General features: G+C 54.1%; 1 protein-coding gene across 1 annotated transcript in view; it reads right to left on the reverse strand.

Annotated features, from left to right (window-relative positions):
• Positions 1-12,353, reverse strand: part of TBXAS1 (thromboxane A synthase 1) — a 146,482-nt gene that overhangs the window by 118,620 nt on the left and 15,509 nt on the right. The window lies entirely within an intron of this gene.

Below are 12,353 nucleotides of genomic sequence, written 5' to 3' on the forward strand. Positions count from 1 at the left end.
ACCCATCCATCCACCCACCCATCCATCCATCCACCCATCCATCCATCCATCCATCCATCCATCCATCCATCCATCCATCCATCCACCCACCTATCCATCCATCCATCCATCCAGTTCTCTCATCTACCCATCCATCCACTCACTCACCACCCACGCCCTTATCCATCCATTCACACGCAGCCCATTCACAGACAGGAGCTAGTCCCATTCTTGCAACTCCCCACCCTAAAATTCCCTCCTAGCTATGGTTTTGTACAATGCCCCCTCCTCCGCTCAGTTCCTTTGCCTCTAAGCCTATCGGGAACAGTTGTACATCAACTAAGACGGAGATTACCCGCCCTGGGCCAAGCTGTGTATGTGTTCTTGGTCAGCAGTGACCCTGCACATCATGTGTCTCTCGGCACGTTCCACGGCTTGAGAGGGAGAAAGAAAACTTAGGCATGGCGGGGACACACCATGGAAACATGGCCAGTTGGAATCCCTGGAAGGCTTTGATGTCATGCCTGCGACCATATGGGAGGCATGTTTTCTTACCCCTGAGTCAGGAGGCGGGGTCGTTTCTGTGCCCGTTCCAGGAGACAGCGGCCGCCTTAGAAGTGCGATGCGCTTGTCAAAACATTGGAAGTACTGAAATATTTCAACAGCTTATGGGAGCAGATGGATAGTCAGAGTGGCTCCCCAAACCCTGGCCATATGACTCCATCTCTAGTCACCCAGCCAACTGGGTGAAAAGTTCAGTTCATTCAGCAAAAGGAATGAGTCAAAACAGTTGTTTAGCATTACACCGAGATCAGCCAAGTCTCAATTGTGGACAAGAAGAAATGTAGAGATGATTGCTCCAGTCTAAGGCGCCCTGATACTGACCCAAAGGTCAGTGGTTCAGGCCCACCAGCCACTCCTTGGGAGCTCCTTGGGAGCAAGATCTGCTCCCATACAGATGTGCGGCCTTGGAAACCCTCTGGGACCATTCTCCTCTGTCTGGCCAGGTATCTGTGAATGGGGTCCGCTCGCCAGCAGTGGGTTTATGGGTTGAGTTACAGGACTCTAGCTGCATACAAGAATAGTCTAACATGGCCTTAGAACAGTGGTTCCCAACCGTCCTCATGCGCGACCCTTTAATACAATTCCTCATGTTGTGGTGACCCCCCAACCATAAAATTATTTTCGTTGCTACTTCATCACTATAATTTTGCTACTGTTATGAATTGGGAGACCCCTGTGAAAGGGTCATCCGACCCCCACAAGGGGTCACGACCCACAGGTTGAGAACCGCTGCCTCGGAGTGCCGGAACATGTGCTCTGGCCTGGGACCATCTCTCCCAAGGGGCCTGATAGCAAGCACGTGAAAGAACTGCCTGCAAAGACACAAACAGGGAAATGCCAGCACCGCGCTGGTTGGGGTTCTCTCAGCAGTGGTCTATTTGTCCAGGGACTGTGAGGGAGGCCAAGCGCCCCTGCCAAGCCCCAGCTCTCTCGACTCAGGTCTGACCATAAGACTGCAGCACTGGATTCGACAGCACCCCCAGAACATGACTGAAACCTGTGTTTCCCAAAGTGGGCGATACCAGCCCCCAGGAGGGGCTCTAAGGACCTAGCGGGGCTGCATAAGCGGATACCTACATGCGTTCCTGGATTGGGGCTAGACGTTTTTAATTGCCGAGGGGATGCCAAGAAATTTTTTTTTTCCCTGAAAAGGGTCCCAAACCAAAGCCATACTCACTGCCGTCGGGTCTGTTCGGACCCCTCAGAAGCCCAGACTCACTGCTGGGGATCAATTCCAACTCAGAGAACCCCAGTGGGATGGGGGATATCTGCCCCTGTGGGTTTCCAAGACGGTAACTCTTTACAGGCCAAAAAGCCTCATCTTATCCTCAGCATGCTGAGTGGCTGGTGCTTTGGAACTGCTGTTAGCAGCTCAAGGCAGAACCATGATGCCACCAGGGCTCCTGAAAAAGGGGCAGTATGGCTACGACGTGTGCGAGCCGATGTCCAAATGTGACCGTGGGGCTTTCACGGATCAGTCCCATCAACGCCCCTCTTCTCCCCTAGGCGGCCCGAAGGGTGACAGCAATGCCAACCGTGAGCGTGACCCTCTGGAAGAGATCTGAGCCTCCCTGGCCCCTCCCCGCCTGCACTGAAGGCCAAGACCAGACACTTAGCAGCCATCCAGCACTGCCCCACTTCCAGGGTCTCAGTTCACCCATTTGGGGGACTATTTTTCTAAATGTAATCGCTAACGGGTAGAGAGAACTGCATAGATCTTGGGCCACACAATCACGTCTTTAATTTTATAATTAGCTCTCTTGATTGTCTAATTAAGGGACGAGAAGTCTGAGCCTCATCACGATGCGAGTCCATGCTCTGGTTATGTAATTCCACGCGTGCGCTGCTGGACTGAGGACGGGTGGACGCATAACATTCAGATTCAGACATGCCCAAGCATGTGGGACCCAGGGGAGTGTCCCCAGCAGCCGCCAGCTCGCTTTTGGAGCTGGACTCAAGGGTCGGGGCCAGGAGCCCTTGGTGAGGAACTGGCCGAGGCTGTGTCAGTATCCAGGGTCACCGTGCTGACTTCAGCTGCCGAGGTCACCACTGCCACAGCCTCATTTGTCCTCTCTGCATCCTGGTCCTGGGACGCCCGTGCGACCCGCTGTCTGTGTCAGCAAGTGCTCCATGCGGACCCACAAACCCAGGGCTACCCGGGCACCCGGGGGTCGAGCGGTCAGTTTGAACTCATATGGACCCCGTGTTGACCACATGGAGCTGGCCCGGGAGATTTCCTAGGATGCTCTTTCTCCCTCCGAGTGCCAGGCAGGCTCAAAAGGCTGACCTTGCAATTAGCAGCCGAGTGTTCTTTCCCAGTGGACGCTCTCAAAACCAAACCCACAGACGGTGAGTCCATTGAGACTCATAGCAACCCTGTAGGGCAGGGTCGAGTTGCCCCCGTGGGTTTCCATGACCACAGGAGTGAAAAATCCGCACCTTTCTCCCTCAGAGCGGCTGGTGCTTTCCAACTGCTGACCTTGCAATTAGCAACCCCATAACTAATCCACTATGCCACCAGGCCTCCTATTGTACTTCTAGGGACCTATGGGTGAGGGAGTTGGAGAAGACTTAAATATTTCCTCCTTGTCACTTTAAACATTGTCATTGTGAAGCAAATGTCCTTTGTATATCGGATTCTTTCATTAAGACCTGTGTCGTTCCAAACCAGCGCAGGTGGCCCAGGCTGTGACTGTGCAGAGCAGGTAACAGGGCAGCATGACGCCATCGTCACCACCTGTGACACTGAGCACAGCCTCCCACGGATGAGCATGAATGCAGGGATGACCCTGGACACCTGCCACTGTTTGTGGTCAGGAGACTCACGTTGGAAATGACAATGAAAAGAAGGAACGGAGCTTATGGGATGCCTTCCGGTTGTACCTTCCCCGTGGGAAGATCCATGAATTGTGAAGGGCTCAGGGCTGGGTGCACCCGACTTCTCTTCCCCACATGGATGGACGCATGGGTGGTTGTAGAGCTGTGGCTCTGACCAACTTCGGGCACAGGACATGACGTGTTGACCAGTCCTGCGCCATCCCCACACCATTGGTGGTCAGTGGACCACCGTGTTCCACAGTTTACCCTGGTTGGCTTTGGAAATGGATGGCCAGAGGCCTTTCTTCCTGGTCTATCTTAGTCTGTGTGGCAGTTATATAATTGACTGTCAACTTGAGGAAGGGGGGAGTCTAGCCTGTCAATAAGGTCGCAGCTTGATGACATCATTTGGAGGTACAATGGAGAAAATAGCTCCCTGGAGGCCAGATACACTCTCTCTGCTTCATCTTCCTGCTGACAAGACACATGGAGCTACGCTGATGGAACCAGAGCCCTGGATTTGGAGGAGCCACGTGGAGACCCACGCCAGCACTGAGATGCTTCTACTGCCACTGGATCCACAAGACTTTCCACCCACTGGCCTGTGATCTTCCTGCATTTGGCGTCATTGCATGTCTTGCCTGAGTCTAAAGAGGAATTTATAGACTGGTATGGGACATGTGGGCTAATATCGGACTTATGGACTTGATCTGGACTGGGCTGGGATGTTTTCCCAATATCCAACTGCATTTGTATCTAAAGCTCTTTCTTATACACATATGGGTGTCTATGAACTTGTTTCTCTAGTCTACCTGAACTAGCACAGTCTGGAAGCTCCGCTGAGACCCATTTAACATCTTAGCATCTCACCAAGTCTCTGCCGATGGACAGGTGGTGCCAGGAATTGAACTGAGGTCTCCTGCCTGGAGGGTAAGAATTCTACCATGGAACCCCCACCGCCCTCCATTCCAAAGTAAAGTTCCATTTTGAAAAGCTGAGACGTTCCTAGTTTGTGTTTTCTCCAAGGCATGGGCATCTTCCAATACGTTTGAGGAGGTTGTGTGACACATGGCTTAGCCAAAGGAGGCACTCGCTCGACTGGGGATATTTGGATGAACCATGTCTTAAAGCAATGGCCAAACTGGTTGACCCCAAACAGAGGATGACCCAAAGTGATGGCCTGCCCTACAGACACCGTCGTCTGAGTTCCGGGGTTGACTTCAGGGGCAGCACTCACGTGCACTCCTCCAGGGTACAAGTGGGTGCAGCCAGCTCCTCCACCTGTTCCACCCTTGCCATGAACCAGCCATCTCCAATTCCACGTGACCCCTGAGTGTCAGAGCAACACCAGGCCCCGGGGCCTTTCCAAGGGCTGGTTTTTCAGAAGTAGATCACCAGGCCTTTCTTCCATGGTAACTCTGGATTGGACTCAAACCGCCATCCTTTCAGTGAACAGCCAAGCACGTCAACTGTTTGCACCACCCAAGGGATGCCATCTTGCCAACACCTTCAAAGGTGTACTATTTGGTGAGCTGCTTTGGGCAATTTCAGAGACCATGGGTGTCTTAGGAATAGTGCAAGAGTCCTTGAGCAAAGAGCACTTGTCCCGGGATAAAAAGCGTGGTGCTCTGCGGTGTTGTTGTCGGGTGCTGTGGAGACGGTTCAGACTCATAGCAACCGCACGTACCCCAGAGTGGAACCCCACCTGGTCCCGTGCCAGCTCACAATTTCTCTCCTGTTGGAGCCCATTGCCGTAGCCACTGTGTCCATCCACCTTGTCAAGGGCCTTCCTCTTTTTCGCTGCCCCTCTGCTTTACCAAGCAGGACGTCCTTCTCCAGGGACCGGCCCCTCCTGATAACCTGCCCAAAAAACGTGAGACCAAATCTCGCCATCCTTGCCTCGAAGGAGCCTTCTGGCTGTACTTCCCCAAAAGGCAGATCTGTGTGTTCTTTCCGCGATCCATGGGCGACTGCATGGTGCTCCGAGGACACGTGGGATCCAGCCAACCCACCTGCCCTGCTCTTTGAGGATGAGAAGCCCTGTGCCCATGTCCACATGTGGCCAACACAGGCTGGCCAGCGGTTCTGTAAAGAGTCTTGGCCAAGAGGAGAGCATCATTGGAGACGGGGTCACAAGTCGCTGCGTTCCAGGGGGATTGGTGAAGAAAGGGAAATAGAATGGGAAGCTTAGGAGCTCTCCAGAAGATACATCTTCAAAGTGTTTGACAGAACATTTTTGGAGGGGAAACAAAAAACAAGAAACTTCAGGGAAAAGCTCTTACTCTCATTGTATGGTCATTCTTTGTACAAGCTCAGCTCATATGCTCTCCAGTTTTCAACTCTTTCTTTTGCTTGAAATAAGGAAAAACTTCTCGGGTTATTAAGACTCCTGCACGGATTGCCTCCTTTAGAGCATGTGTCACCTCTGCCATCATCACATGTCCAGTGTGGCGGCACGAGGAGCACCCATCATGTTGTTCGAGCAGCACCACTCATGGTTCCCTGAGTTTCCCATGAAGGATTGCCGCCTTCGAGATCAATGATAACTTAATGTAAAGAAAAGAATCCTCACAACTGGACCCAAAGCACAGCAGAAGGAAGCACCGCCCAGTACCGAGCCATCCTCCCAGTGGGTCCTACGCAGGAGCCCCCTCTCCGGAACCACAGGGTCCGTCCATCTCCTGGAGGGTCTTCCTCTTTTTCACAGCCCCTCTACTTCACCACGCATGACGCCCTTCTCCAGGGACAGGTCTCTCCTAACAACATGTCCAGAGCACTTAAGATGAAATCTCCCTAGTCCTGCCTCTGAGGAGCTCTTTGGCCTTATTTCTAATCGTACAGATGGGTCCGTCCCTTTAACAGTCCGTGGCATTTCAATATTCCAGCACCACAATTCAAATGCATCGATGCTTCGTCTTTGGTCTTCTGCATTCAGTGTCCAACTTTCACGTGCATGAGGCCGTTGAAAATACCACGGCTTGGGTTGGGCACACTGCAGCCAGTCTTCAATGCCATACCCTTGCTTCTCAACACCCAGTAGAGGCCTATGCAGCAGATTTTCCCAATACAACCCATCTTTTGCTCCCCTGACTGCTGCTTCCATGAGCGTTGATTGTGGATCCAAGTAAGACAAATCTTTGACAACTTCGACCTCTTGTCCATTTAAATGTGACCTGTTGGCCCATTTGTGAGGAACTGGGTCTTCTTTACCATGAGTTGTGATCCACACAGAAGCCTGCAGTCCTTGATCTTATCAGCAAGGGCTTCGAGTCCCCCCTCACTTTCAGCCAGCAAGGCTGTGTCATCTGTTAAGAAGCCTTCCTCCAGTCCTGATGCCACCTTCTTCTTCAGATAAGCCAGCTATCTGGTGATTTGCTCTGCATACAGACTGAACAAGTGTGCTGAGAGGGTATAACCCGTCACACACCTTTCCTGATGGTCAACCATGCAGTATTCCCTTGTTCCATTTGCACACCTGCCTCTTGGTCCATGGTACAAGTTCCGAATGAGCGCCATCACATGCTCTGGAATGCCTATGCTTCTTCTCAAAGCTACCTGTAGTTCGTTGTGATCCACACAGTCAAATGCCCCGGCAAAGAGAAAAGATAGACATTGCCAAGGACTTCATCTTGCGTGGATCCACAATCAATCCTCATGGAAGCAGCAGTCGAGATCCGTCGGCTCATTGCGTTGGGCAAATCTGCCGCACGAGGACCTCTTCAGGTGTTGCCAAGCAAGGCTGTTTCTTAGAGGAAGGAGGTGTGCCTTACCCAAGCCGTGGCGTTCCCAGTTGCCTCGTGGGCATGTGAAAGTTGAACATCCAATAAGCAAGACTGAAGAAGAGCCGATGCCTTTTAACTACAGTGCTGGCAAATAACATCGAAAAGACCCGGCCCGCCCAAAGAACAAACAGACCTGTCTCAGAAGAAGTAAGCCAGAATGCTTCTTAGCAGCAAGGAGGGCAAGACATCGTCTCACCCACTTTAGACATGTGACCGGGAGAGACCAGTCCCTGGAGAAGGAAACCATGCTCAGGAAGGAGCAGAGTTAGAGAGAAGGGCCCTCAAGGTGATGAATTGGCACCGTGGCTGCAACAATAGGTTCAAACATGACCAACACAGTGGGGATGGCACAGGACTGGGCAGCATTCTGTTGCCCGTGGGCTCACTATGAGTCAGAACGGACTCAACGGGACCTGACAACCACAAGCTGTACATCACTCCACGCTATGGTGAGTCCACGCGGACGCGCCCAGGCCCCTGCGGCTGGGATGGTGGCCCGTCCTGTGTCCCTCCATCACAGATGAGGCTGCAGGGGACATCCTTGGCACTCTTCCTGCAGGACTGCTGGCGTCCCCCCAGTGCCGACGAGACCTGTGTCGTTGCCGGATGCTGTGATGTTGGGGCTGGCAGCTGTCCTAGGTATAGCCCACTTGCTCGCCACACCCACACTAATTGACACTCCTCCCGGAAGTCCAATGGGGCCACAGTCCCACATTCACAGAGCACTGGTGCTGGCTGGCTCCTCAACCCTGGGCTGACTTCTTTCTCTCTCGTCAGAAGGGATCTTGGAGCATTCATGCTCTAGGATTGCTATTGGCTATTTCCCTTGCAACCGGTGATTTGGGGTGTGTCTTGTCGAAGGAACCCTTTCCTGCCACAAACGCCTATCGCAGAGGAAGACACGATGGAGACAGTGATGGGAACGTTGTGTTGACGCAACATTGGGTCACAGAGTCAATGACGGTAAGTCATTTTGAAAAATCAAATTGACAAAAATTGTGTGATATACAAAAGCAGTTGCTGAGGCAACCAAATATGGGATTTGGCTCCTGGGCTTGGAGGTTTAGGGTCATGGTTTCATGGGATATCCCAGGGAACAGGGTCAACGATATGCTCAGTGCTTCTGCTGCACCTCTTACTGCACTGTCGGTCACCGGGATGCTGAAAGCTGACCAGCAGCCGTCAAAGCACAATTCCTCTCTGCCCACCTGGAGCCACAGCAACGAGAAGGCGAGTCAGGAGAGGGGGAGGACGGGGGATGTGCGGCTAGTTGCCTCCATGAACAAAACAACTAACTGACTTCTTCCCAGGAGATCAGAAGCACTAGCTGGTGCCCGGCTGCCACAACTCCACATTCCGATCAAAGATTCCCCGGAAGAATCCCGATCAAAACAGGGAACACGCAGAAGCACATCTCAGATTCTCACAGGTTCTAAGCTTTCTGGAGCATGGAGGCTAGATGAACCCCGGGAACTGCTGCCCAGAAAACATATGTGAATCTCAATCCAAAACTATGCCCGGGGGTCTTTTAAAACAAAGCAAGAGTTCAACTCAACGATCAAAGGCTGTCTGCCCTGAGTATCAAGTCTTCTAAAGGATCATCTGTAGGGGACCCAGGTGCCACAGGAAGTCCACTTGCTTCGCACTGCCCCCAACTGCCATCGAAAGAAGGGAAGCAAAGCCTGGTCTGGGTTCTTGGAAACAAAGGCACCTGGCTCCCTCACTGAACTCAGTCAGGGTGGCCGCCTTTTGACCCCTCTGGTTACCTGTGGGTGGCTGCCTCTTTGGGAAGGCAAGACCAAGAGTTCCTTACAAACTCCCTTTAACCCTGATGCTTGCTTCTGAGCCCTTGTCCCACCCCCACCCCGGGCCCCCTGGACTGGGTGGGCTCTGTGGCTACCTCCCAGAATGTTTGATTAGCCAAAGGTGGGGCAGCCTCCGGGGCCTGGCCACCAAGTCACTGCCTTGCAACTTCCAGATGTGCCCAACCACCTGGTGCCCCAAGATAGCAGGAGCACAACCAGGGACATGCAAGGCCTCTGCCCCTCCTAGGACAGGTGAGGGCCTGGACCCCAGCAGAGCCCTCTCTGTCCCCTCTGCCACCCACCCCTGGGAACTCACTGATGGGCATGTGGCTGAGACAGTAGTGTGTGTAAGTAGTTGGACTGTCTGCTTCCACTGGGGAATCTCAGCCCTGAGAGCCCAAATTCACCGGAGTCTGAGTTAATCCCTTTGCAGGCATGACAGAGGCCCTCTCAGCTTTGCCAATTATCCCAAATGAGGCGGCAACCCGACCCTCCCTGTTAAATAAGGGAGCCCAGTGCCTTTAATTAGTGTTTCAAAGGCTTGCTCCTTGGAAGTTCCAGAACTGCAGGCTGAGCAGTGTTTTGCATATCTCCCAGCTGGCTTCTCTGGCTTTCACAGGAAAAGGATCTGGGGGCCCAAGTAGACCACAGGTGGATGGGTGTGTTCTCTGGGCTGCAGGTGTTGTGTCAGTATCCTTCCCCAGTGCCCTCCTCCCTGTGGCCTTAGGACTCCCTGCTCCCAGCCCTACCTAGGTCCCTCTCCCAACAGCTGCCTCCAGTTTCCTGGACATTACATGGGCACAGAGCGGGCCTGTCTCCAACCCCCGCTGACCTCCTATCCTTAAAGTGGGCCCGTCAACTGCCACAGCCTCCTGACAGGGCCCCACACCATCCCCGGGTATTGGCCAGCCTTGCCCCTCGGTCTACCATCCACCTGGTCTGCAGGCCCTGACTCAGGGTCCTTGGGCCAGGTTGGTCCTGTGTGTGCAGGAAGGAGATGGGAGCTGTCCCTGTGTTGGCCCGGGCCTACCTGCCCGTCCTCAGCCCACTCCACTGGGGGGTCCGCTCTGTGCCTAGAGGGTCACTTGGGTGGTTCTTACAGCAGCACACCTGTTCCATGCTGACTGCACAAAGGGCCCAGCCTACAAAAGCTCACTGCTCAAGAACACGGGGTCGGGGGGACCCCAGAGTTTCGTGTGGGCTCCAGAAGCCATCGGGACTTCTCAAAGGCCCCCTACCCCTTACAATCATCACTCTTCCCTTCCACCCCCACCTGCGGTCCCTCCCCGAGCACGCCTGCCCTGTGACCTACAGTGTCCTGCCCTCCCCAAGGAGTCCTGGTAGTGCAGCGCTCAGAAGGTCAGCAGTTCAAACCCACAGCTGCCACGCAAACAAAGCTGTGGCAGTCTGCTTCCACACAGAGACCCCGTGGTTTCTGTGCCGCTCTGTCCCACACAGGTGGGCATGGACCTGGTGGGCCTGGGCTTTTATGTTCAACCTTCCCTATGCATCTTGCCGAATCCTGTGGCCCACTCCCTGCCAGTGCCACAGAGATCTTGCTGCCAGCTCCAAAACCCTAACCCTAACCCTAACCCTAACCCTAACCTCCTTTGCTCAGTGTGCTCAGCCTCTGGTGATCTGACCCTGCCCAACTCCTGTGCACCGCTGCAAGCATTCCTGTCCCCTCCCTCCTTTTGTCACTTGTTAGGTGCCATCCAGTCAGTTCCAACTCTTAGCCACCCTGCACACAACGAGGGAACCTCGCCCGGTCCTGCGCCGCCCGTTCACACAGGCCTATGTTTGAACCCCTGTGCGTCCACTGCGTCCACTCCTCTCTCGTCCAGGGTCGCCCTCTTTCTCACTGCCCCTCTCCTTTGCCAAGAGTGGTATCCGGGACGGCCCCTCCTGATCACGTGCCCCAAGTCCTGCAGTGTCCTCAGCTGTCCAGTTTCGCCAAGCTGCTTCTGACCTGCGCCAGGCTTTTCTTGCGCGGGAGGAAGGGGAACGGGGAGGAAGGGAAGGGGGTAAGAGCACTAGGAGGAGGCACCCTGGGGGTGAGAGGGCAGGCAGGTTTGAAACCTCTTCTCACGTTCCTCAAACCCTGTGTCCTTGACCTGTCCCAGGTCCCAGCCCAGCCCTCCCCTCTCCTGGTGGGCCCAGGCCCCAACAGGCAATAGGCGTCTGCCCTAGGGCCCCTCCTCCCATAGCCCACCCAGAGCTTCCTGAATTCAGTGAGTGAGCCTCAGAGGACAGAGGGCGGGACAGGCTTTCTGCTCCCTGGGTGGGCCCAGCCAGCTGCACTTAATCCCTCTGTTTCCATGAAGCCTGGGATCTTTAGCCATTGTTGTAAAACACGTCTCACTTGGAAGCATCCCCCGAAATGTCAATTACATACAAGATCCCAGAGCCCCAAGCAGCCCTGCCCTGCCCGGGCACCCAGCAGAGTAACTGGGGTGGTGGTTGATGCATCCCAAAGCCAGAAAGAAGCTAGAGGAGGTGCCAGCCTGACCTGCGGTCATGGTCACCTCCATTCTATGGATGGGAAAACTAAGGCACATAGAGATTGAGCCATTTGCCCGAAGTTACACAGCGGGCAAGTCCCAGAGCTGAGAACAGAGCCAGCCAACTGACCCTGGAGTCCCTGCCCTTCCACGGCCTTTTCCTGGACCTGTGTCGGGCAGCAAGTCAAGCACAGACAGGGCACAGGGCCTCTCTGAGCCTACCTCCTTTGGTCAGGACCCGAGGTCTATGTGAACAGGGTGCAGGGTCCCCCTGAGACCAACTACCTGGGTCAGGACCCAAGCTCCTGGGAACAGGTAGATGCCATTTCCTAGACTTGACTGTTAGCCCCTGGGTTCTGATCAACAGGTAGGACTAGCCACTGAGTGGGTAGGTCTCTAGGGCCAGACACAGGTGTGGACAGACTCCTATTAAGGGCCAAGCTCCAAGAAGCACCTGAGAGACCCCTCAGATGGAAACTCTCACCACTAGCCCTCAGCACCCTTCCGGAGTCAGCCGTGAGGCCCGTGGGGCAACATTCACTCTCTGCACCCCCCACCTCCCACCCCACACCCCATGACGTGCAGTCAAGGCCAATAAAGAAGGCCCAGTGGGCTTAGAGTAGGGGCGGATCTGAGGAGGGGGAAGGGGAGGGTGGAGAGTTCCCAAGGATGGGTTGGGAACCAATCCATCAACTCCTAGCAAAGTTTTCATGGGACAGTTCACTTCCAGGTCCTATGTGACCCATAAGCTCACTGCCATTGAGTAGATGCCAACTCATAGGGACCCTATAGGACAGGCTAGAACTGCCCCTTGGGTTCCCAAGACTGTCACTGATTATGGAGTAGAAGCCAGTCTTTCTCCCGAAGACCAGCTGGTGGTTTGAAATTACAGAACTGATGGTGAG

The sequence above is a fragment of the Echinops telfairi genome, unplaced genomic scaffold (assembly GCF_000313985.2).
Source record: "Echinops telfairi isolate 266 unplaced genomic scaffold, ASM31398v2 ScPeMD7_23;HRSCAF=83, whole genome shotgun sequence".
In the NCBI taxonomy this organism is placed as follows: Eukaryota; Metazoa; Chordata; class Mammalia; order Afrosoricida; family Tenrecidae; genus Echinops; species Echinops telfairi.